Here is a 24125-nt window from a genome sequence, read left to right on the forward strand (position 1 = left end):
CTTTTCCAGCTTCAAGAGGCCATCTGTATTCCTTGGCCTGAGGCCCCTCCTCCTTCTTCAGAGCAGGTGGTGCAGCACCTGCAAATCTCTCTGACTCTTACCTCCACTCATATCATCAAATCTTTTTCAGCTTCCCTCTTATAAGGACTATTGTGATGACACTGAGTCCACTGGATAATCCAGGGTTATCTCCCCCTCTCAGGGTCTATAACCTTAATCACATCTGCAAAGTCCCATTTGCCAGGTAGGGTAACAGATTCATGGGTTTCAGGGATTAGGACATGGACATCTTTTGGGGGCAGGCATCACTCTGCCTACTTCCAAATCCTGTTTCCACTAAGAAACCTATGGGGCAGAAATGTCCTTGGGAAAAGTTGGGTGTGCACATAATTTACCATTTCAGTCTTTTTAAAAAAGAATTGTTGATATTTGAAGTCTTCTCCAAATAGTCACTGGTATCACTTCGACCCTGTAATGGATGGTAAATATTGACATTTTGTGTAAGTTTGCACATTCCTCAACTTTTTTGAGAGATGGAAATGTGGTACTGGATTTTTTCATGAAACACTCATTTTCAGTTTTGTGAATTTGCTTTTGAGCTTATTGCTGCTGAAAGGATTTACTGAAAAATAAAAATGTATTGCCAAACATTATAGTGTACACACAGGTGAAGATTGAACTCATACAATAAATGATACAGCTCTAGCAAGAACATGTGATCTCTGGGCGCCTCGGTGGCTCAGACAGTTGAGTGTCTGCCTTCTGCTCAGGTCATGATCTCTGGGTCCTGGGATCGAGCCCCACGTCAGCCTCCCTGCTCAGTGGGGAGTCTGCTTCTCCCTCTCCCTTTGCCTCTCCCCACCACTCGTGCTCTCTCTCTGTCAAATGAATAAATAAAATCTTAAAAAAAAAAGAACTTGTGATATTTCTCTACCCCTTCTGCAGTAGGACTGCTTGCCAGTGATTGCTTGCACACATTTCTTCACGCTTAGCGTAGAACTTCCCACCTTTCTTTTTATTCTGCTGACTAATGGCCTGGTAGCCTTGTGCATCCTGCGGGCTGGGACACAAGACGTGGCACCCCTGGCCAAGTGTAGGCAAGGGCAGCCGCTTTGTGACTTCTCCCACCAATGCTCAGTAATTGGGAAGTTAGCTTCCTGAGCACACTTTGTTTTATCAGGGGGCCCCCCACATTTGTGCTTGACATGGAGGTGTCAGTAGGTTGCTTCTGGAAAGGGTCAGGAAAAGAGTGATCTCCGGGAGTCTTTCAGATTTGATTACAAATTATAGTGAGAACTCTCCTCACTGTACGGGAGCCTCCCAGGTTACCAGACAGACCAGGCCATGGCAGAAGCTGACAGAACAAAATGGAGGCCAATCACACATATCCTAAATAAGTTTTTGTTTCTACTACTACTAATACTTGGCTAAAAAATTAAAAATCTGGCACAAATGCTATGTCAAACAGGAATCCAGGACAAAAAGCATAGATGAGGATGTCCCGGGCTAATTGGGATTTATGATGAGCCTAGCTAGTGGGATTTATGATGACCCTAGCCCTGATGGCAGGGCTCTCTGAGGAGGCGGCGAGCAGAGACCTGAAGAGAAAGAGCCAGTGCACAGTGATCTCATGGAGAAGGAACATGAAGTGCAGATATCCTCAGTACGAAGGACCAAAGTGTGTGGCTGGGGCAGAGGTAATGGGGAGGGGTCGTGGGTAGGAAATGAGGGTGGAAGGGCAGGCACGTCAGATAATGCAGGGTCTAAGAGACCATACAAGGAGATTCGATTTTATTCCAAGTGAGTGGAAAGCCAGTCCAGGGGAGGGACACAATACATTTCAGAATGATCACCCTGGTTATTTTATGGAGACCGGTCACCAGGTGGTGGCAGGAGCAAAAACAAGGAAGTTGTTGCAGTATTTGAGGCAAAAATCTGTGGCTAGGACCCAAGTGGTGTAATAGAGAAGGGGAGAAATGCTCAGATCTGGAATATATTTTGAAGGTGAGTTTCAGAGAATTTGCTTATAGATCAGATGCAGGTACGGGTAGAGAGAATATAGACTCCAAGTTTTTTGCCCTGAGACTCTGGAATGGATGGTAATGCCATTTCCTGGAATGGGAAAGCCAGAGGTGGGAGCAAGGTTTGCTAGCTTGTTTGTTGTTTTGAGGGAGGAAGAAATCCAGAAACTGGTGTAAGAATGAGGATAGACAACGACAGTAGACTCAGGCAAATGGGGGTGCTTGGTAAAGAAGTGACAGGGCTTGCTTCTGGATGTGATGTTGAGGAAAAAGGGGGGGGAGTGGAATGAAGAATCGAGGACAATGTCCAGGGTCTGCTTAGGCATGTGGGTGGATAAGTCACAGAACAAGAGCTCATGGTTTAAACTTCCAAATTTTCACGTACTCCTGGGATATCCAGGTGGCAAATCCCTGGATGCTTTGCAGATGAAAATATCTGAAGCTCAAGAGAGCTATCTTGTTGGACTGGAGAAATTTAGGGAGACCGGGGCATATAGATGGGAAAAGGATCATAAAGTTTGTACTGGGAAATGGGGAAAAAGATTGGAACAGTGAAGGGGAAAGAGGGTAGATTCCCGACGGGGCCTGAGCATCCAAGCCCTTGTGAGGTAATGTAAGGCCACCTCTGGCCTTAGAGAACAAAATAGAGAGAGACTGAGAGAGATGGATGGAGGGAAGGAGGAAGAGATAATTGGGGAACAATTGTGTTTATTTTAGCGTTTTGCTTAAGGCTGGCCTTCAAGCAGAGATGATGAATGGCATTGATTTATCAGTGTTTCTCAAACTGGTCTTTGTCCTCCCCCAGACCTACTGATTTAGAACCTCTGGAGTGGGGCAGGGAATAGGCAGTTTATATCACCGGTGGATACTAAAACTTGTGAATAATGGTGCCAAAGTTTAGGATGTCAATGAAGGTCTCAGGTCCTGATGCAAATTTATTGAGCTGTTCACGCCTTACACATGCTGCGGGCTCTGTGCTGTTGACTCACGGATAGACGTATTTTTAGATCACATCACAAAAGTCCTCATAGTCCAGTGAGCCTTGAACTTGTCTGATAGTGAGAATCATCTGGGACCCTTGTTAAAAAACACACATTTCCAAGACAATTCCCTAGAAATTCTGATTCAACGATGTCTGGATCTTGCATTTAACAAGTTTTCCCCAGGCAATGCTCATAATTCAGCAAGGTTGGGAAACATTGCTTTAGTCAAAGTATTTTTTGTCTCATATGTGAAAATCTAGGAGCAGATCAGAAGCAAAGGGCAAACAAACCCCCAGCTGAAGAAGCAAAATAATACCCAAAGTCTTCCAGATGTTTCCCTGTTTATGAAGCGAATTCTGGTTTCATTAGCTGCCTTGCTCTCATTTATGCCTCTGGTTGAGTCAAGTGTTGAGATAATAGAGTACTATGAAGACAATGATGAGAATTGTTACTTAGATTATCCAATAAATAAATGGACAAACAAGAAGAAGACATAAGAGAGATGAAGGGAGCAAGGAAAGTACAAAATTCTAAACTCATTTCATTAAAGAGTAAGTAGAAGGAGTTTTATGAGCTGAACACGATGTCAAAGTTACTCTGCTCCATACAGTTCTTCTCTTATTCCCATTTACTGAGTCATTTCTCAGCTTTCTTACAGATACATCATTTCACTAATTTATAATCCCTCACCAAATCACACTAACACAAAGAGATCTACTAACCTTCCTCAAATCTACACTGTTTTGCTCCAAACTTCCTCCTCCCAGGTGAACATGCGTTTGGGAGTTGGTTAAGGTATGCATCTCCAACAAATATACTCCTGGTTCAGACAGCAAATGGTCAGCTAATAGGTTTGAATAGCAAGGGAGGCAGCTTATCTGAGTCAATATGGAGACCAAATAGAAATTCTTTGCGTGGCAAAGAATTTATCCAAAAATTTGTCCTACTCTTTTTAGCTACTGAGTTCCGATGGTGAGAATTTGGAGAGCGGGGATGGAGGGAGCAAGGGATTACCATAATTGATCATCAGTGAAGACTATAGTGACATGGTGTCAAGCACTGTGCATAAAGTGAATATTTGAGACCTGAGTTGAATTTATTAGTTGTCATGTATTTGAGAAAACACAAAAATGTTGTCATTTCTAAAACATCCCGTTTTTTTTTCTAGTCGCAGCTGAAAATGACCCTTTGGATTGTCTTAAACATGGATGAACATGGAAGGAAACTAGATATTTGGCAAATTTTGGCTTCAAGCACTGTCCCCATGGCACTTGCACCAACCACAACATGGAGGCCAGTGACCCTCAATTTCAACTGTGTTTGAAGACCACATCAATGGGTCTTTCATGCAAACTAATCATAGGCTTGGAATTCTGTGATGTTTCTCCTTCATCTTCTCCTTTAAAATATCCTTATCCTTTCTCTCCTTCACATACAGTATTGTTTACACATGCCCAGCTCTGATGCACAATATGTTTTATTTTTAAAAAAATAAATGATTGATAAATAATGTAACACATACAGTGGAATAATATTCAGTGAGAATGATAAGGTAGATATTTATTTACTGACGCAAAAATTATTGAATGCATATTATTTGAAAACAAACTACTTCAAAACAATAATGGATCTATTGTTAGCATACTCACACATTCATATACATTCAAGATTTTCAAATACATTTGCCTACTGTTAATATCTAACTTATCTAGGTGGTGAGACTGTGGGCATTATACATTTTCTTTCTCTTTCCTTTTTAAATTTATGATGTTGAACTTTTCTATAATTGCTTACAAAGAAAAATAACTATTTGTATTTATATGTTAAAAAGAGCATTTACCCAGATTAACTTTGTATGTTGACATCTAGGAAAATAGGGAAAAGCTAATGAGGTAGTGAAATCTCTCTGTTCCATCTTTGTGGGGTTTTTTATTTTATTTTATTTTATTTTATTAGTTACGTTAGTCACCATACAATACATCATTAGTTTTTGATGTGGTGATCCACGATTCATTGTTTTCATATAACACCCAGTGTTCCATGCGGTATGTGCCCTCCTTAATACCCCTCACCAGGCTGACCCATCCCCCCACCCCCATACTCTCTAAAACCCTCAGATTGTTTCTCAGAGTCCATAGTCTCTCATGGTTCACCTCTCCCTCTGATTTCCCCCCTTCATTTTTCACTACCTTCTCCTAATGTTCTCCATACTATTCCTTATGTTCCACAAATAAGTGAAATCATATGATAATTGACTTTCTCTGTTTGATTTATTTCCCTTAGCATAATCTCTTCCAGTCCCATCCATGTTAATGTAAAAGTTGGGTATTCATCCTTTCTGATGGCTGAGTAATATTCCATTGTATATATGGACCACATCTTTATCCATTCATCTGTTGAAGGACATCTCAGCTCTTTCCACAGTTTGGCTATTGCAGACATTGCTGCTATGAACATTGGGGTGCATATGGCCCTTCTTTTCACTGTCTGTGTCTTTGGGGTAAATACCCAGTAGTGCAATTGCTGGGTCATAGGGTAGCTCTATTTTTAATTTTTTGAGGCACCTCCACACTGTTTTCCAAAGTGGCTGTACCAACTTGCATTCCCACCAACAGTGTAAGAGGGTTCCTCTCTCTCCACAACCTCTCCAACATTTGTTGTTTCTTGCCTTGTCAATTTTTGCCATTCTAACTGATGTAAGGTGGTATCTCAATGTGGTTTTGATTTGAATTTCCTTGATGGCTAATGATGATGAATATTTTTTCATGTCTCTGTTCCATCTTTGAACCACAGTATGTACAGGAAAAATCTAAGAAGCTCAAATGCTCAGTGTTGGTTATATTACCACCTACATGTTGGGCTGATCTTGAAGTGCAGGATTGTAGGAGATGATGAAAGATGTGCTTTGTAATTTTCTTCCTATGCTGTTGTCTGTTCGGGAATGAATAAATTTATAATCGTTTCCTGAACAGTGAATGGAGATGATAAAAAAAATCTAACCCCTGTAGCTGTGATAATGATTAAATAGGAGAATATTTTATAATGTGCTCTATAAAAAAATGTTAGATCAGGCTTTTTCTATTGCTTATACCCTGGTTGAGAAGGAAGTAATGCATTAAATCAGCCCCCCACCAACTTATTTCAGGACAAAAAAAGAAGTGTAAATCAGTGTATTAATTAGTCTTATGAGAAAAGCAACCCTAAGAAACAGAAAAGAGAACAGAGAAGTATACACAGAATTACCAGGGTAGAAGCTAAAGCCTGAGTCAGAGGGAATCAAACAAAGACTGTAACATCTCTGTTGCTCCAAACTCTTATGGTTTTTTTTCTTATATAATTCTTTTTCCTCTTTTAAGCTGACAAGATATTGAAGTGTTTAAAGAGGATCATAGTCAAAATTTAAAGGCAAAACAAATCAAAAAGAAAAACCCTATAAGTATAAGAATAGATTTTCATATCCTTCCACCTGTCCATAAGCAGACAGCTACAGAGACAGGGAATGGGATACAGGTAGAGATCCAAACAGAGTGAAGTGTGATTATAGATTCCTTTGGCTTCATCTACTTTGTGACCTCTAGGTTGTGGATGAATTTCCAAGATTTTAAAGAATGTTACTTTGAGCTACTACAATGAGGATTTTTCACTTGAGAAAAGAAATTTCATTATTTTGTATTTCATTTCTTCTTTAAAAATTTTATTTATCTCCTGAAACTTTTGCCCATGATGAGATCATAAGCCTTGGCGTGAACCACTTGATGTCTGCTTCCAGTTTCCAGGGATCCCATATATACACCATTGTTGGAAACCTGCCTTAAGCTACGGGAAAACATAAACGAATACAATTATATGCAGAATGGTTGGCTGATGTAATAACCAAAGAACTTACTTGAAGTATTCTAAAGATGTAAATGGGTTTAGAGCCAATTCCCTTGATTCAGAATTTGGGATAGTAGAATATTACAAACTTTGTTTTTACTTTACATTCAGTCTCTACTTTACGAAGCATATGTGCAATAGTCCATCTAGTGCAATTATTTCCTGCCATCACCTTAAGATTCTTTCTTACCCCTTTTTGCACTCTTGGTTATTCCTGCCACTTTGATGGCAGAAGGAAGGGAGAAGTTACAAGACAGTATGTTATGTAAGGGTAGCTTATTCTGAAGATAGAGTCAACTGCTGGGGTGAAAGAAGGGGGTAAGGTTAACCCCTTTGTGTTCCTGTGGCAATGCTTCTATTATTCCATATGCTCTGAGAATTTTTTTCCTAATTTTTTCTTGATTTTTGGAGCTCTGAATGGATTGGTGTGGTGTTTATTTCTAGGGTCCTCAGGTTTCTGGGATTTAAGATAACGTCTTTTTATAGTATTGCATGTAAAGTTTTAATTATTTCTAAAAGTACTTATCAAATGAGGGGCGCCTGGGTGGCTCAGTCATTAAGCGTCTGCCTTTGGCTCAGGTCATGATCCTAGGGTCCTGGGATCAAGCCCCACATCGGGCTTCTGCTCGGCGGGAAGCCTGCTTCTCCCTCTCCCACTCCCCCTGCTTGTGTTCCCTCTCTTGCTGTGTCTCTCTCTGTCAAATAAATAAATAAAATCTTTAAAAAAATAAATAAATAAAAGTACTTATCAAATGAACTCAGGGGCTAGTAATAGAGGTATAAATACATGATTTTATAAGAGTTATATTTCTTAGATGCATTATTCTATACCATGAAAGTTACAGCAATATACTCACTTCTTAAAAAAAAAAAAAGGAAAAGAAAAAAGAATCAATGGTGTGTTATAGGTTGAATTCTGTCCCTCAAAAAAATATGCAAAAGTCCTAACTCCCAGGACTTCAGAATGTGAACTGCTTTGGAAACAGGGGTGATTACAGAAGTAACTAGTTAAGGTACAGTGAGGTCATAAAAGTAGGGTGGGTCCCAATCCAGTATGACTGGTAGCCTTGTAAGAAGGCACCATGTGAAGACAGAGACACGGAGGAAGCCATGTGACAACAGAGGCAGAGGCTGGCAGGTGCGGCACCATGCCCGGGAACACCAAAGATTCCCAGCAAACCACAAGAAGCTAAAAGAGAAAGGAAACATTCCCCAAGCAAACATGGCTCTGTGGACACCTAAATATCAGACCTCTAGCCTCCAGAACTGTGACATGGTCAATTTCTATTGTTTTCAATCTAACACACACACAAAGAGCCAAGGCAAAGACTAATGATTCGCTATTTTAAACCTTCCCATTCTTGGTCTACCAGGCATCTTAGCCCTACATTCCCAGTCTGGTTTGTCAGCCTTCTATAACCCTTCCTGGTATTCAGTTTGTAGTGCATTTAGCAAAATACAGCACCAAGCAATGTGTCAAGCATACCTCATCTGATGGTGCAACACATGCTAGGAAGATTGGATAGCTGTCCCTTTGGTGGGCAGAGAATAGGAACCAGGAGCAAAAGGCACACAGATGACCCATTTTGATTGTCCAGAGAAGAGTTTTGATTTCTCCTGGTATCTAATCAATTTTTGAATGAATAATAATTTCAAGACACTGCTCAAAGTTCACAGAATCAAGGAAGAGATGGTTAAGAGCATGAGTTTTGAGTCCTGTGTTCCTGGCCAGCTATGTGACATCAACCAAGTCACCTAACTTCCCTCCATCCCCATTCTGCCATGTGTAAAGTGGGGATGGAAATTTCTCTGACATAGGATCACCATGATGATTCAATATGGTAATATCTATGAAGTGTTCAGCAAAGTGCCTGGCCCATAGAAAGCATGAGATACATGGGACCTGCTATTGTTGCTATTCGTACTCTGTCAATGAGTGAGGCCAAGGCCCAGGCAACATCCTAATCTTCTTGCTAATTGAAGAGAACCCAGTTTCCAACCAGTCAAGTAGAGGCTGTTTCCCCACAATGTGTTGGTTCTACAACATGAAGCTCATGAACAAGCAGTGGACAGGCAAATCTATCAGTGTAAAAAAAAAAAAAAATCACATTTGCTCATGCACATATGTTCCTGAACAAAGGGAGGCCAAAAAAAAAAAAAAAAAAAGAGTGGAATTATAACCTTGAACAAGAAAGGAAAAGCTCTCAACTTGGCTACTGCACTCGTGGAAGGAGCCCTTTCAGCAATGTTTGAAGAAAATTAGATAAACTTAAAATGGATGAAAGACCTAAATGTGAGACAGGAATCCATCAAAATCCTAGAGGAGAACACGGGCAGTAACCTCTTCGACATCGGCCACAGCAACTTCTCGCAAGACATGTCTCTAGAGGCAAGGGAAACAAAAGCAAAAACGAATTTTTGAGACTTCATCAAGATAAAAAGCTTCTGCATGGCAAAGGAAACAGTCAACGAAACTAAAAGGCAATCCACAGAATGGGAGAAGATACTTGCAAATGACATATCAGATAAAGGGCTGGTATCCAAGATCTATAAAGAATTTATCAAACTCAACACCCAAAAAACAAATAATCCAGTCAAGAAATGGGCAGAAGACATGAAGAAACACTTCTCCAAAGAAGACATACAAATGGCTAACAGACACATGAAAAAATGCTTCACATCACTAGCCATCAGGGAAATACAAATGAAAACCACAATGAAATATCACCTTACACCTGTTAGAGTGGCTAAAATTAACAATACAGGGAACAACAAATGTTGGCGAGGATGTGAAGAAAGGGGAACCCTATTACAGTGTTGGTGAGAACGCAAGCTGGTACAGCCATTCTGGAAAACAGTATGGAGGTTCCTCAAGATGTTAAAAATAGAGCTACTCTATGACCCAGCAATTGCACTACTGGGTATTTACCCCAAAGATACAGATGTAGTGAAAAGAAGGGGCACCTGCACCCAATGTTCATAACAGCAATGTCCACGATAGCCAAACTGTGGAAGGAGCCGAGATGCCCTTCAACAGATGAATGGATAAAGAAGATGTGGTCCATATATACAATGGAATATTACTCAGCCATCAGAAAGGATGAATACCCACCATTTGCATCGACATGGATGGAACTGGAGGGGATTATGCTAAATGAAATAAGTCAATCAGAGAAACACAATTATCGTATGGTTTCATTTATATGTGGAACATAAGGAATAGAGCGGAGGACCATAGGGGAAGGGAGGGAAAACTGAATGGGAGAGGGAGACAAACCATGAGAGACTCTCGACTCCGGGAACCAAACTGAGGGTTACAGAAGGGAGGGGGGTAGGGAGATGGTGTAGTCAGATGATGGGTATTAAGGAGGGTACATGATGTGATAAGCACTGGGTGTTATATGCAATTAATGAATCGTTGAACACTACATCAAAAACTAATGATGTACTTATATGTTGGCTAACTGAACATAATAAAAAAATGAGAGAAAAAATAAATTTGTATTTTTTAAGAAAAAAAAAGAAAATTAGAAACACGTTCTTGCATTCAGGCTTTCCCAAGATATGGGCTCCCCGCTCTGTGCACTCTTGGCTCAGGGCAGGTTGCACCGTTTCCTGCAGCCACCCTAGCAGTGGCCACTGCCACCTGCCTGGTCTCTGTTCCTGCAGCTCTGATCCAGTCCGATGGTTGCTGCTGTGTTCACTCTGCTGGTTTTATGCATTTTTAATATCTGCAGCCAAGAAAGTTCATGATACCTTCCCCAGGTTCAAAGCATTGTTTTTGTAAGTGCTTTAGACACAGAACTGCACAGGCATTGAGTGCTTTACCTCTACCTTTCTCTCTTTCATAAAGCCTGTTATTTTTAGTGCACAGTTTTGCCCAATGTGGAGTTTTTCAGGAATGCAAGTGTTTTATTTCGGAGGCACCTCAAGTGTGATACAACCTAAGAGGAGACTCATTGAGGAATTACTTAGCATACTCTCATACAAAATAACTCAGTAGTGAAACCACAAAGTCCAGTTGAAGACCTTCCATCCAGATCATTCCACAATGATGGAGGCAAGTTGACAGAGTAGAAAAGATTTCAGAGAAACGAAAGCAAGAAATGAGAGAAAACGTAGAAAATACATCATAGACTGTCTTTTTCAAAAGTAGCCATAAATCCTGAAAATGTTTTATTCTATTTTTCAATAGGACACCCAAAGACATTCTTTCCAGTTGACTTTTTGATTGGAGGGTTTGCAGGTCATTCACAAAGTACAGTGTGTGTGTATGCATGTGTATGTGTCTATTATAACCTTGGTTCAACTAAAAATAAAGTGGGGTCAGCAGTCTCCCCAGGCAGCCTGAGAGGCTGGAATCAGAGCTGGTGATTAGTGGTCAGAGCTGCTGTCAAAGGAACCTGACCAGGTCATTGTCCTTGAGAATTATAGCTACTTCAGTGAAAATAAAGTGCAGGGCTTTCTGTGGCCTTCGATATTTCTATTGTGTTAGGTTGTTATTTTTAATCCAAAGGATATTCAGGATTTACAGTTACTATTGTCAGAAACTTCCCCCCCAAATTTTACTTTTTAGAGAATCTGCAAAGTAGAACATAAAGAAATACAGCAGCATGTCCCTACATCAGGGTTTTGGTCCTTGCTCCTCAATCCTCTTGGAATCTGCTTTCCACAGATACCTGCAGGACTTGGTTGGTGAGGTGCTCAGTGACTGCCTTTCCCAAAGTGTTTCCCATCCTCTTGATTTATTTTTCTTCAGAGCATTATCACTGCTTAATATACTCTATGTTAAGTGTGTTTATTGCCAGCAATTGATCCAGAAAACAATGTTTGCAAACTCTGAGGCTATCCAAATAGAAGAGCAGCAGCTTCCTATTTGGTTTGTTCCAGGTGGGAAGACACTTACTACCAGGAGAAAGAGAGAGACAGAGAGAAAAACATTGAGGGAAAGAAAGAAAGAAAGAAAAAGAAAGAAAGAAAGAAAGAAAGAAAGAAAGAAAGAAAGAAAGAAAGAAAGAAAGAAAGAAAGAAAAGAAAGAAAGAAAGATGGGAGGAAGGAAGAAAGGGAGAAAGGGGGGAGGGAGAGAGAGAGAGACAAAAAAAGAGGTAGAGAAGAAACATAATGGGAGAAAATACTTCCATTGTGCAAGTTGGTTCAGATCCTCCTAAATTACATTCCGGAGGCCATGTTGGACCCAAGATTACATCATGAATATTCTTAGAAGAAGGGCAGAAAACATTTCCTTAAAAGCTGCTCTTCGCTTCTCAGGTTCTCGAAAGGTAGCACTTTTCCTGCTTTGGACACCTTAAAGTATAATTAAACCAAAGTGTTTAGCATGGAGGGTGAGTGGCGGTCGCTGCAACGGAATGTGCTCAGGCTGTGGGAGTTTGGAGCAGGCCTGGGGAACAGAAAAGAAGAACACAATTTTGACAGATCTGCTAAGAACAACTGAGGTTAAGAGATCATCTAAAGAGTTGTATTTGAAAACACACATATAGAAAGGAATGAACTTCTGATATACACAGCAACATGCATAAATCTCATGTGCATTATGTTGGATGAAAGAAGCCAAATACAAAAGGCTATAGATGATGCCATTTAGCTGAAATTTGGACCAGGTAAAACTATAGGGACAGAAAACAGATCAGTGGTTACTGGAGGCTGGGGAGGGGGTGGGTACAAAGGAGCATGAGGAACAGTGTGCTTTCATCCAAGCTCATCAAACTATACACTAGGAAGTGTGAATTTTACTAAATATACATTATATCTCTACAAATCTGACTTTAAAAAAGAATTAATAGCAGCAACAACAGAAACAAAATGTATGCTTGGCACAAGAACCTGATAAGAGTGGCTGCCTCTGGGGTGGTAGAGTGAAAAAAAAGGGCGAAGGAGGACTATGGGGTTTATAGCCTTTGATACTTCTTGGATTTTGTGCCATACATATATTCTTCTCATTCAAAAACACTGAAATCACAAAAGAAGTATGAATGCATGCACTATGTACCATTGATTCTAAACATTTTCACATTTTAATATCTCTGAACTCAGAGTGCATCTGAATGCCATGTCATGGGTTTTCATTTCTTAGTGGTACACAGAATACTGATGTGTCTTAATGGTGTCCTAGATTCAAGAAATCATAGAATACTTTCCAGAACTGATGGGTAGTTCTCTCTTAGAATCTGGGTTGTTAGAACTGTAACAAGTCAGCTAGAAAGATCACCAGAAGAAATTCAACTCAAAATACTCCCTAAACAAATACTAGTATAAAATATCTAAATGAACAACAACAAGAAGAAGGTAGACAGCTGCTATTCTCTCTAGTTTGGGAAAAAAAATTTACATGCTCAACAATACAAGGGAGTCATGTGGTCTAATACACCCAAAGTAGTGGGAATCAGACTTGTCCTGTCATCAGAGAACAATACTGAGCCAAAATCCTTTGTGGGTCAGAAGGAGAACAGAAAGGGAGATAACTGGCACGAACACGTCATTCTGATTTATCAATGAGAAAAGACTGGAATAAAGGGAATTCTTAAAGAGACCTGAAGCCAAGATGCATCAAAGTCAGAAACAAAGAACTTCCTGGGTTTTCATACAGCTCTAAAGCTTTAGGAAGTTTCTGGATAAGTTCACCTCCACCAGTACTTTGTCATGAAAGACAGACTACAATACAAATTAATCACCAAATACAGTAAATGACATGAAACGAGTGAGCTTGGGGTATTCAACAAGTAATATGGAGGATAAAGGCACCTGCTGGGATATCGTGGGAGAGTTGGGGATGCTGTGGCAGTGGCCTTTGTATATCCAAAATCAAGAATTTGGGTAATTAAAAAGTTACTTGGGGAGCAATGAAATGCATTTTTCTGACTGTGCCATTGACTTGAGGCTTCATGCAAGGAGCATGGCTACATATGAGGTTATTCTAAGAGCTAGTCCCTAGACACTGGATTAAACCTACTGCCCTAGGCATAAGCTAAGAGTGTGTGTTCTCCATGGCAGACAGACTGTGGAAACAACGGTGCAGCAGAGAAGGGTCAGTCAAGCCCAGTCTCTGGTGGTTACTGGAATAATCCTAAAGAGCTAGAGAGATGTTGTGAAGACAACAGCTTTAGCAATTAATAGTAGAATGTAGGAAAGATGAACTTTGGCAATGCTATGTGAGTTTCATATGACAATGCTGTTTGAGACCCCTTTTGCGAACTGGTAAACTAAAATTAGTGTTTTTTTAATTGAAGTATAGTTGATACACAATGTTACATTAGTTTCAGGTGTACAACACAGTGATTTGCCAAGTCTATATGTTATGCTGTGTTCATCACAGTGTAGCTACCATCTGTCACCATTCAACACTATTACAACACTACTGACTATATTCCCTTTGCTGTATCTTTCATCCCCATGACGTATTCATCCCATAACTGGAAACCAAACTAAAATTAGTTTTACCCAACATCTTCTGATGACCAGGTTCTTAAAATATTGAGGTTCTCTGAAGTCAAGAGAAGATAAGTACTGGTACTACCCAGACTAGTGAAATTTATGGCCCTGTTTTATCAGATGATGTGGCTGTAGCTGTGGGATTCAAAATTAAGCAAACTTTGGAATCACTGGTACAAGTCCTCAGCACCAGAAACTCACAAAATCCATGGCAGATATGTGAGGAACTAGAGAACAAGAATGAACGTGCTTAGCACCTGCCCTGTAGTTGGTACAGGGTGGCAAGGCTTAGAAGCAGACAGAGGTTGCCATTTGTGTGAGTGTGTTGGGCCCCACCCTAAGGTTGCTTCTGGGCTTAAAATTGTGGCTTTGAATTTGTGAAAGCCCAGTCAGAAAGAGTGAAACACTGTGGATTCTTGATGACCTGGGGGTGAATCAGTCAGTATGTGGATTAAGTTGGTGTAGTGCCTCTAATCAAAGCTGTTCTGACACTGTCTAGTGAACATATATCCTTAACTGCAGTCAGTCTGGTCCTGGATAATGGGTATTTTGGGTCTGAACCATAAGGTATAGTATCTGTGGCAGCAACCCATCTGCTCCCGTACCCTAGAGCAGGGGAGAAGAGAATCTGAAGTAATTTCATCTGCAACTGGGGAGATCAGAGAAGGTCTTACTAAGATCTAACTTTTGAGTTGAAACTTGAAGAATTAGAGGTAGAATATATAGAGAAGTTCCCCAGGTGTAGGAAACATTATACTCTAAAACATGAGTATGTAATTGTATATGTTAAATTGGAAGTGCATTGAGACATTGTGTGTGTGTGTGTGTGTGTATGTGTGTGTGCGATGTCATTTTTTTTAGAAAATAAAAATGGCAGAACAAAAGACAGGGTGGTTGAGGAGACCCTGGAGGATTTAGTTACTGTCCAAAGATTGCAACTTTTTTCTTCCCCTCTCCAATGCTTTTCTCTTGGCAGCCAAGTATCATAGTCAAAATTTTGCTGATGTTGCATGAGATAGAACACGACCCAACTGCTTGTTCAAGGTGATTTAACTGATAATCTAATGCTGAAAAGTAAAAACCTGTTTGCGTCTATGATTGTAATGGCCAAGACTCAGACACACAGGGTAGAAAATATGTTAAGTAAGACAATGTCATTATTTATGTGGGCCAATTCCTAACTGTGGTCACATTCTAAATTCCCCTGTTTCTCTCTCCCACATTAATTGAAATTAAGTGACTCACCGACCATCAAATGGATTCACAGGCTTTAAAAACTTGAGCCATTTATTAAGGCTTCTCTGTATTAACTTTAAATTGATTTTTTAAATCTTGGTGGACTTTTAGGCTTTCAAGTATGAAACAAGGAGGATCAACATTTCCCTTAAAAGAGAAGTCTCAAAATCAGAACTGGTTTCATTCCAACATAATTTGACAAATAAGCAGAGTTAGAAATAAAAAAGAAATATCAGTTTTAGTGGATGTGGGAAAGAAAAAGTTAACAGTTTGGTTTGATTTGAGACTATTCCAAATTGGCTTATTTTATTTATTTAATTTATTTAAATTTTATTTTTTTAAGTAATCTCTACACACAATATGGGGCTCGAACTTACAACCTTGAGATCAAGAGTCACATACTATACTGACTGAACTAGCCTGGTGCCCCCAAACTGGCTTATTTTAATCTTGTATCCCAACGAAGTCACCAAGTCCATTTGAAACCAGTTCTTAATACTAAACTCTTCCATTTGAAGTTGTTCTAATTTAGTGGGAGCTGTCCTGTGAAGTCTGAATGAGATGTTTTCTGTTAAAATGTTCTGTATACCTATGATACAAAACAGCAACTCAATAAAGGCTCATATCATCAAAATTTGAAAACCAAACATAATGCTCACCATAAAGATTTAAGGCTCACCATCTGAGCATTACCATGGACCCATAAGTAGAATCATTCCCATTTTACTGGTGAAGAAACTGATCTTGGGTTTAAGTTAATTCCCAATTATTGTCCTATGGCAATGCATGTTCCTCCTTCATAAGAAGATTTTGGTGGCAAATTGTATTAGCTGCTGCTTTCTTTGCTTGTTTTGACATATATGTCCCCAAAATGTGTTTCCTAAAAAAAATCTGTTTACTATCTCTCCCATTACCCTGAGTGCCCGAGAGGGAAGGGACAGTGTTTGTCTTGTTCATGGCTCCTTGCCCAAAGCCCAGGACAGCAGAAGGTTCTCAGTATCTGTTGAATAAGTGAATCACAAAATACCCTTTTAAATCAGTGTGTCCTTTCCCTAGATACCCCAGTTTTTCCAACTATTTGGAGGTTTAATATTAAACAAATGGGCCCTTAGATCTAGGTACCCATTAACAGGATTTATCCCCAAAGGAAAACAACAGGACTGAAGGTTTGGATAGTTTTGTTTGTTTTCCACACAACAAAAATGAGCAAATCGGTGTGTACATTCTAAAGTCACCATGAGGCTTGAGCTTGCATGGAGACATCTGCGGCTACAGCCTGGCTTGTGGGAGGAGTGGCTCCAAGAGGGTCAGCTCATTCCACTTGTCTGAGGATTGCTGGGTGGCCCCTGCCATCCTGTTTAACCCTCCCTCTGGCTGATCCCTTGAAGGAGGAAAACTAAACAAGGAGTAAGAGCTTCCTGTGGTTGAATATAAGAAAGATCGCAAGGCAACTGTGCATTTAGAAGTTAAGAGACTCTATCTCACACATACATTTAAGAAAACAAGCCTGGAGTAATTTCCCATTAGAAATGATCTGAGTCCTTTTATTTTCAGTGAAATCCCCAATCACAGTTGGGGATGAATTTAGCAAAAAATAACATAAAGATTTTCTTTTTCGATCTCAGTTGTACTTTCTGAAATGGTCTTTCAAAAGGCCAAAAAACAACTTTGATTTTTCGAAGACACAAAAAGAAAAGAAACACAGAAGAACTTGTGTTTTGAGATCTAGAAGCAACTTTAGTGTCTTATGAAACACAGAGAAGCAACTGATGGTGGGCTTAAAATTACACTAACTTTGTGCCTTTATTCAAGTTGGGTTGATACATTTAACCTACTTTTTAGCCATCCTGGCAAGGGAATTCAATCTCTTGATGTTCTCACACACAGATGTGCAAAAGAAGCAAAAGAATCCTACCCTTGGGCTCAGGAAACCTATGTTCTGATTCCAGCCCTGTAACTTTGGGCAAAGCACTTAACCCTTGTGAGTCTCAATTTCCGCATATGTACAATGGGGACTAATAGCTGTTCTGCTTATTTTCCCTAGTTATGGTGAGGGGAAAGAATTTGGGGCAACAGCAAACATCAAAACTCTAGATCAATGCATTCAGCAATTCATTCAGCAATTCATTCAACACTCATATGTTGGGCATGTACCCTGTGCTGGCACCATGGTAGGTCCTGGAGCTGCAAAGTCTTTACTCTGGGGGAAGATGATTCTGAACTAAAATTCACTTTGGCTTGTTGGTGGTTAATAGCATGAACCTTGTCAGATTTCTTTTTAGGACAGGGCATGTATAAACAGAATTGAATATTTGAAGAAATTCTGGATCTGTCATCTTATATTTAGCCACAGAATGCATGGATACAAAACAACCAAAAAATGGATCAGTGGAGCTCAGCCTGGAGACAGCGCATCAAGGGAAATCCTTGCTATCTGAACGGTGGCAGTTCCCATTACAGTGGTACCACTTTTCTGTGTGCAGCAGAAGGAAAACACGCACATGTCAGCTATGCCCCTCATGACCCAGCCAACTCTGTCTCCAGGCACGACCTACTCAGATCTGCAATGAGCTGACTGGCAGCATGCCTGGTATTCACCAAGTAGTGGAGGCTCAGGGGAGCTCCATCTAGGAGGTGGCTTTTACCACCCTCAGCCCTTCTTGAACCCTTTTATTTCCTCCCATTTGGCTATAGGTCTTGTCATGTGTGAAATGAATTTTTGGATTTCTGTGCAGTCCTTAGGAGAGCCCTTCCCTTAAGGAAATAACCATTGCCATAAGCATGCCTATTGGTCACCTTAACTGAGAACAGAGTGGGCCTCAGGGACCTGTGGCCATGCAGTTGCGTGGAGCCCTGGCCTCAGGAGAGACACTCTTGGAATTCAGTATTCTATGCTTGCCATCTTACAATTTTTTTTTTTAGCTTATAGGTTAAAAAGTTTATTTATGTATGTGCAATTCTTAATAATCTGATCTTGACTGTGTGTGCTGTAAATGAAACCTGATGGACAATTAATAGAGCATGCCCTGGGTCTTGGAAGATTAGTTCATACATGGTCTAGCCTCCTACTGCTCCTTTGGGACATGTTCTTGGCCTTCCCCTCTCTATCCTCTGGAGCTCTAGGTCCTGCCCAATCTCCTCCTCCTGATCCCAACTAGCAAGTGCCCCTGCCAGGGCCTGGCACAAGCACGGGCATGGCTGGGTGTTGCAGGGTGGCCTGAACAGAGGGCCAAAAGGAAGGGTAGCAGAACCCAGCCGCCAAGAGGCTTAGTGTGCTCAGGTAACCCAAGGAGCATGGCATTAACTAGGAAATATAAAACATCATGGCAGATGGAGAAAGACTGCAGAAGAAAGGAAAAGCTTTCTTTTTTAATATTTTTCATGGCATTGTTCTCTGCTTTGTGAAGAGGGCCCCACATTTTCATTTTGCTTTGGGCCCACAGACTATGCAGTGGCCCTGACCGGAAAGCTCAAGATTCTGGGATTGTAGAGACCTGACCCACTTTTTAACACTCACAGATGAAAAGAAAAACAAAGCAAAACAAAATGCTGATAAAAAGGACCCATCTCCCCAATGAAGGGGGAGGGAAAACAGAGGGGAAGTTACATTTACTGAGTGCCCTTTCCCAGCCAGACAGAGGCTGGGCCGTTACCAACACCATCCATCAAATCCCCATAGAGAATTTGTTTTGTTGGGGCAAGGGGGTGGGATAGAGGAGTGACTAGCTTCATTTTAAAGGTGAGGAAACAAAGGGTCGGAAAAGTAGAAACTGACACAAGTCCAGGATAAAAATTTGGACTAGTGGTCACTAAAGTTCGCAGCCTCCATATTTCTCAAATTTTGATCCTGAGTCTTTGCAAAAGGAGAAAAATGCTGTGTACCAACTAAAACAACTTTACTGTAATGTCACTTAAATATGTAAGAACCTAAACCTAAGTATTACTGCTTTAGGCTTATAGCTCTCTTGCAATTGTAAAATAGAAATAAGTTCTCAGGTTAAATAAAACTGAAACTACAAAGTCAATTAAATTCAAATGAACAATAATGTAATAGATGGTGTTTTGCTCAAGTTTAATCAAATTAATTCAACTAATTCAAATTTAATTAATACTGAATTTAATTGTGGAAAAATGTAGGTCATGGCTTGTGCTATATTTACGGTTTCTGAATTTTGACTTAATATGCGTATGTGGGGAATTCTTGAGCACATGAGCACATACTATAAAATGATGTTAATAATTTTGAGGTATTTTTATTCTGTTTTATATTACTTTATTATTATTATTATTATTATTATTATTATTATTATTACTGTTTTTCCAGTTGAGGGTTATCAGACCTCATGCTTAACACCATTTTTGATGATGAGTTGCTGGGTCACTTTAAAAAATTATGCTGTTTACTTGAAGATCAATTTTAGCATAACAGCATTAGCAAAACTGCTCCTACTGGGTATGAAAGCCAGTTATTTCTGGACTCAGGGTTAGAACATGTATTTATTGCACATTTACTACTATACTTTCTGCTAATGAAATGTTGTAAATAGTGGGATATGAAGGGCAATGGCTACTGAGCCACTGCTAAGGAGGTATTTCAGTATTTTAGTACAGGGTTATGGCTCCGTACCATACTAGCTCAGTATCAGCCTGCCTGTGACAGAAACTTATTCTGCCATTGACCATGGCCTTTCTAATCATTGCTCACTAGTGAAGGCACGTAAATATGTGTATGCTTATGTGCCTGCAGCGTGTGAGCATGTGTGTTGAGAACACAGACATAGATCTCTACCTGCATGCATGTATGTGTTGGTGTGTATGTATCAGGAAATTTCTGGGGTTGGAGGAAAACATCTATCTTTGCTAGTTAAAATGTTGTGCACATAATAGGTACTCAAAAATGGGTACTTAATCATCTGTCACCAGATGCTTTCAAGTATTATTATGATTATGATTTTGATGATGATTATTATTACTTGGTCTTGAATTCCCTACTCCAAGCCAATTATCTCAGACTGGTAAGTTTTTTTTACATATTTTATTATTTTTCTGCTTTAACCAATACTTATCTAGTGCTTCCCATGAGTAAGGAATAGTTCTAAACATAATACAAATCACTTAATAGTCATTTTAGGTTGTGTTTCCCTGTGATTAGGATTTGGGGGAAGTAGTTTGTTCCCCAAACAATGAGGTGGTAGTAGACCTACAGTGGTTTCATGAATGGTTACTACTGTGGGCAGCTGGGCTCAATTCTGTTGGGGTCGCCTGAAAGCGGGTGCCTCAGAGTTATCCCTCTCTCCCCACAAGGGTAAGGAAGCAGGAGCATTTATTACCCATGGTTAGAGGGACTTCACCCAGGGGTCCTTAACTCCATGGCATGTCTGGCCTGCCTCACACTTGTTGAACATAACTTGGTGCCAGAAAGCCCCTACACAGGAGATTGCCATAAGAAGACACTGGCATTCACAGAAAGGAGTGCCAAGGGGGCTTAAAGGGACAGCTAGCATCTGTTACAATACTTGTAGCAACAGTGTCACTTACAGCAACACATCTGACAGGTGAGGAAACAGAGGCCCAGGGAGGTGACTTTGCCAAAGGTCCCAGGGGTGGAGTGCGGGAGCTGGGATTCTAGCCCAGTTGTCTGGTCACAGAGTCTGTACATTTAGTCACTGTGCTGATCATCAAAATGAGGTTTATTCCTCTGCATATTTTCCCCTAAACTATTCACTTCAAAATATAAGCAGGTCTGACCTATGTATACTTTCTAGTTTGATGAAGGAAAAACTCTTTGGTAATAATATGTTCTTTCCTCCTATATCACCTCTGAACAAATATTTCTGAATGTGCTTCTTTTTCTTGGATGATCCTCTGGGATAGAGTCTGAAACTTTTCTATTAAGATTGAATTGGTACAGCCACTGTGAAAAACATTATGGACTTTCCTCAAAAAATTAAAAATAGAATTACTATATGATCCAGTAATTCCACTACTGGGCATTTACCCAAAAACAATAAAAACAATAATTTGAAAAGATACATGTTTATTGCAACATTATTTATAATAGCCAAGATATGGAAACAACCAAGTGTCCATTGATAGATGAGTGGATAAAAAAGGTGTGGTGTATATATATATATATATATATACTGTGGAATATTACTCAACCATAAAAAAGAACAAAATCTTGCCATTTGCAACAACGTGGATGAATCTAGAGTATATAATGCTAAGTAAAATAAGTCAGTCAGAGAAAGACAAATATCATATGATTTCACTCATATGTGGAACTTAAGAAACAAAACAAATGAGCAAAGGACAAAAAAAGGGAGAGAGAAAGAAACCAAGAAACAGACTCTTAACTATAGAGAACAAACTGGTGATTCCCAGAGGGGGGGTTGGGTGAGTGGATGGGGGAAATAAGTGAAGGAGTCAAGAGTATCATTATCATGATGAGCACTGAGTAACAGAATTGTTGAATCACCTGAAACTAACATAGCACTCTATGTTAATTATACTTGAATTAAAAAATACAAATCAAAAGATGTAAAAAAAAAAAAAAAAAGATTGAACAAAAATTACCCAAAAGGAGAAAAAGAATAGTAATTGTTAAATTTGAAAGAGCTAGAAACTATGTTACAGTCAGGAGTGGAATTTTGTGTCCCAAGGTTGGAGGATGGCACATGTTATCTCTGAAAATATGAGTCATACTATTTATTCACAACATTTGCATGAAAGTAAAAGGTAGAAAGTCTCAGAGTCCAAGCAATGGGACCTTGTTATTGGATGAAGTGGTCCTCCTGGCCCTTCCTGGTAACTGTCCCTCCATGAACAAGACCCAAGGCAGACATTCCTTTCATGGAATGCTATCTGTAGTGATAAGACAGGAGACTCCCTGGGTTTACGATTCGTAGATGATGTCCTGGAGGTAAGCCATGTCCATTTCAACCATTTTAACCCTACTCAAATGTGCATAGAATAGGCTTTCTCATCTAAATGGGTTCGCTGTGTCCAGTGCTGTTTGTCAGGTGACATGTGTGATATTGAAAAGGCGCAGGACATGGCCCCAACTGCAAAGAATAACCCGAAGTTGAAGGAAATGTATTGAGACATTCATTTCAGTTTCTTCTCACTATAGTTTCCCTTCCCAGGTCCCTCTCTGTTTCCAGAGGGGCTCCTTCCTACCTTCAGTGCCTTTGCCTCAGGGGAGTTTTGTGGCAGGGCAGGAACTGAAGTTTCTGGAAGTAGGTAGTCCAGCTCTTCTTGCTTTCGCAAAAGCCTGGATTGATGAAGACATTTTCCTGGGTGTTCTTGATACAAAGCACTGAAAGTGGTCTATCTTCAGGACAACAAAAGAGAAGTGGAGATTTCCCCCACACCAGGAAGGAGGTGGAGGTACAGAGTTTTTGGAGAAATAGGAACCTAGAAGGGTTGTCTCCCAGAAGCACCTGTTGAATTCGCAGGGCCTCTAAGGGAATGGTGGTGGTGGCATTGAGCCTCTAAGGAGGCTCATGTGTGGCCCCAAACCAGAGAGTCCGTATAATGATTACTATAAAAAGGACACGAGAGAAACTCCCTTCCCCATAACTTCCAAACTCTCAGATTCTTAAGAAATCTAGGGAGAGAAAGTCAGTAGTGACTGAAAATGACTTTCTAGCCTGCACAGTGGAATGGGGATTAGGGCAGTTTTAGGCAGTTTTAAAGATATTTCTGGGCCACTTGGATTTGTAGAGTGTTTCATACTCAACACCGAATAAAATAGCTAACACTTACTGCATGTTTCCCACATGCCACAGGCAGGGCTAAGTATTTTGCATGAGTTTCTCATCTAATCTTTACAGCAACTCTGTGGATTTGGTAGCTCTGTTTTCCCCATTCCACCGATGAGGAAAATGGGGCTGAGAAGTGTGAGCCCTTGCTCAAGCTAAGGTCCTGTCAGGTGGGATTTGACTCAGGCCTGACTGCGAGCCTGTGCATTTAACTCAATGCCGTAAGTCCAGCTTGTGAAAAACAGTTAGGTCACCGCACGTAAGAGTACACGTGTAAGAATTAAATTCCGTGTTTCAGCCTCTAAATGTTGAAGCACGTCAGAGGAAAGAGAGGTTGGTTATCAGCTACAGGGAGGAATGTAAGCATCATGAGAGCTGACAACTTTTGTTGGCTTTGTTCACCAGTGCATCTTGAGTGCCTAAGACAGGGCCTGGCCCTTAGTAGGAGCTTGATAAGTATTTGATGAATGAATTAATGAATGAGTTACAGGAGAGTGGAATTCTGCCTTTTATGATGAGAGGGCTATCAAGAACCCAAAGGGAGAAGGAAAGCCATTCCAAGTGGGATAAACACCACTTTTCCAAATCACCTTGCAAAATGGTTACAAATTTGTAGAAGAAACACTACTTGACACATTTCCAAAAAGGGGTCATTTTCCCCGCTTTTCTCCTCTTTCAAGCTCTGATCATTTCAATGAGGGAGAAGAAATTCTTTCTCTCTGATTCTAGAACACAGGTAGACTCCATTAACACAAGTAGTATTTTGGGTAAAATAAAAAAGCGGTAAGCCTAGTAAATA

Source organism: Halichoerus grypus, chromosome 14 (assembly GCF_964656455.1).
Source record: "Halichoerus grypus chromosome 14, mHalGry1.hap1.1, whole genome shotgun sequence".
Classification (NCBI taxonomy): Eukaryota; Metazoa; Chordata; class Mammalia; order Carnivora; family Phocidae; genus Halichoerus; species Halichoerus grypus.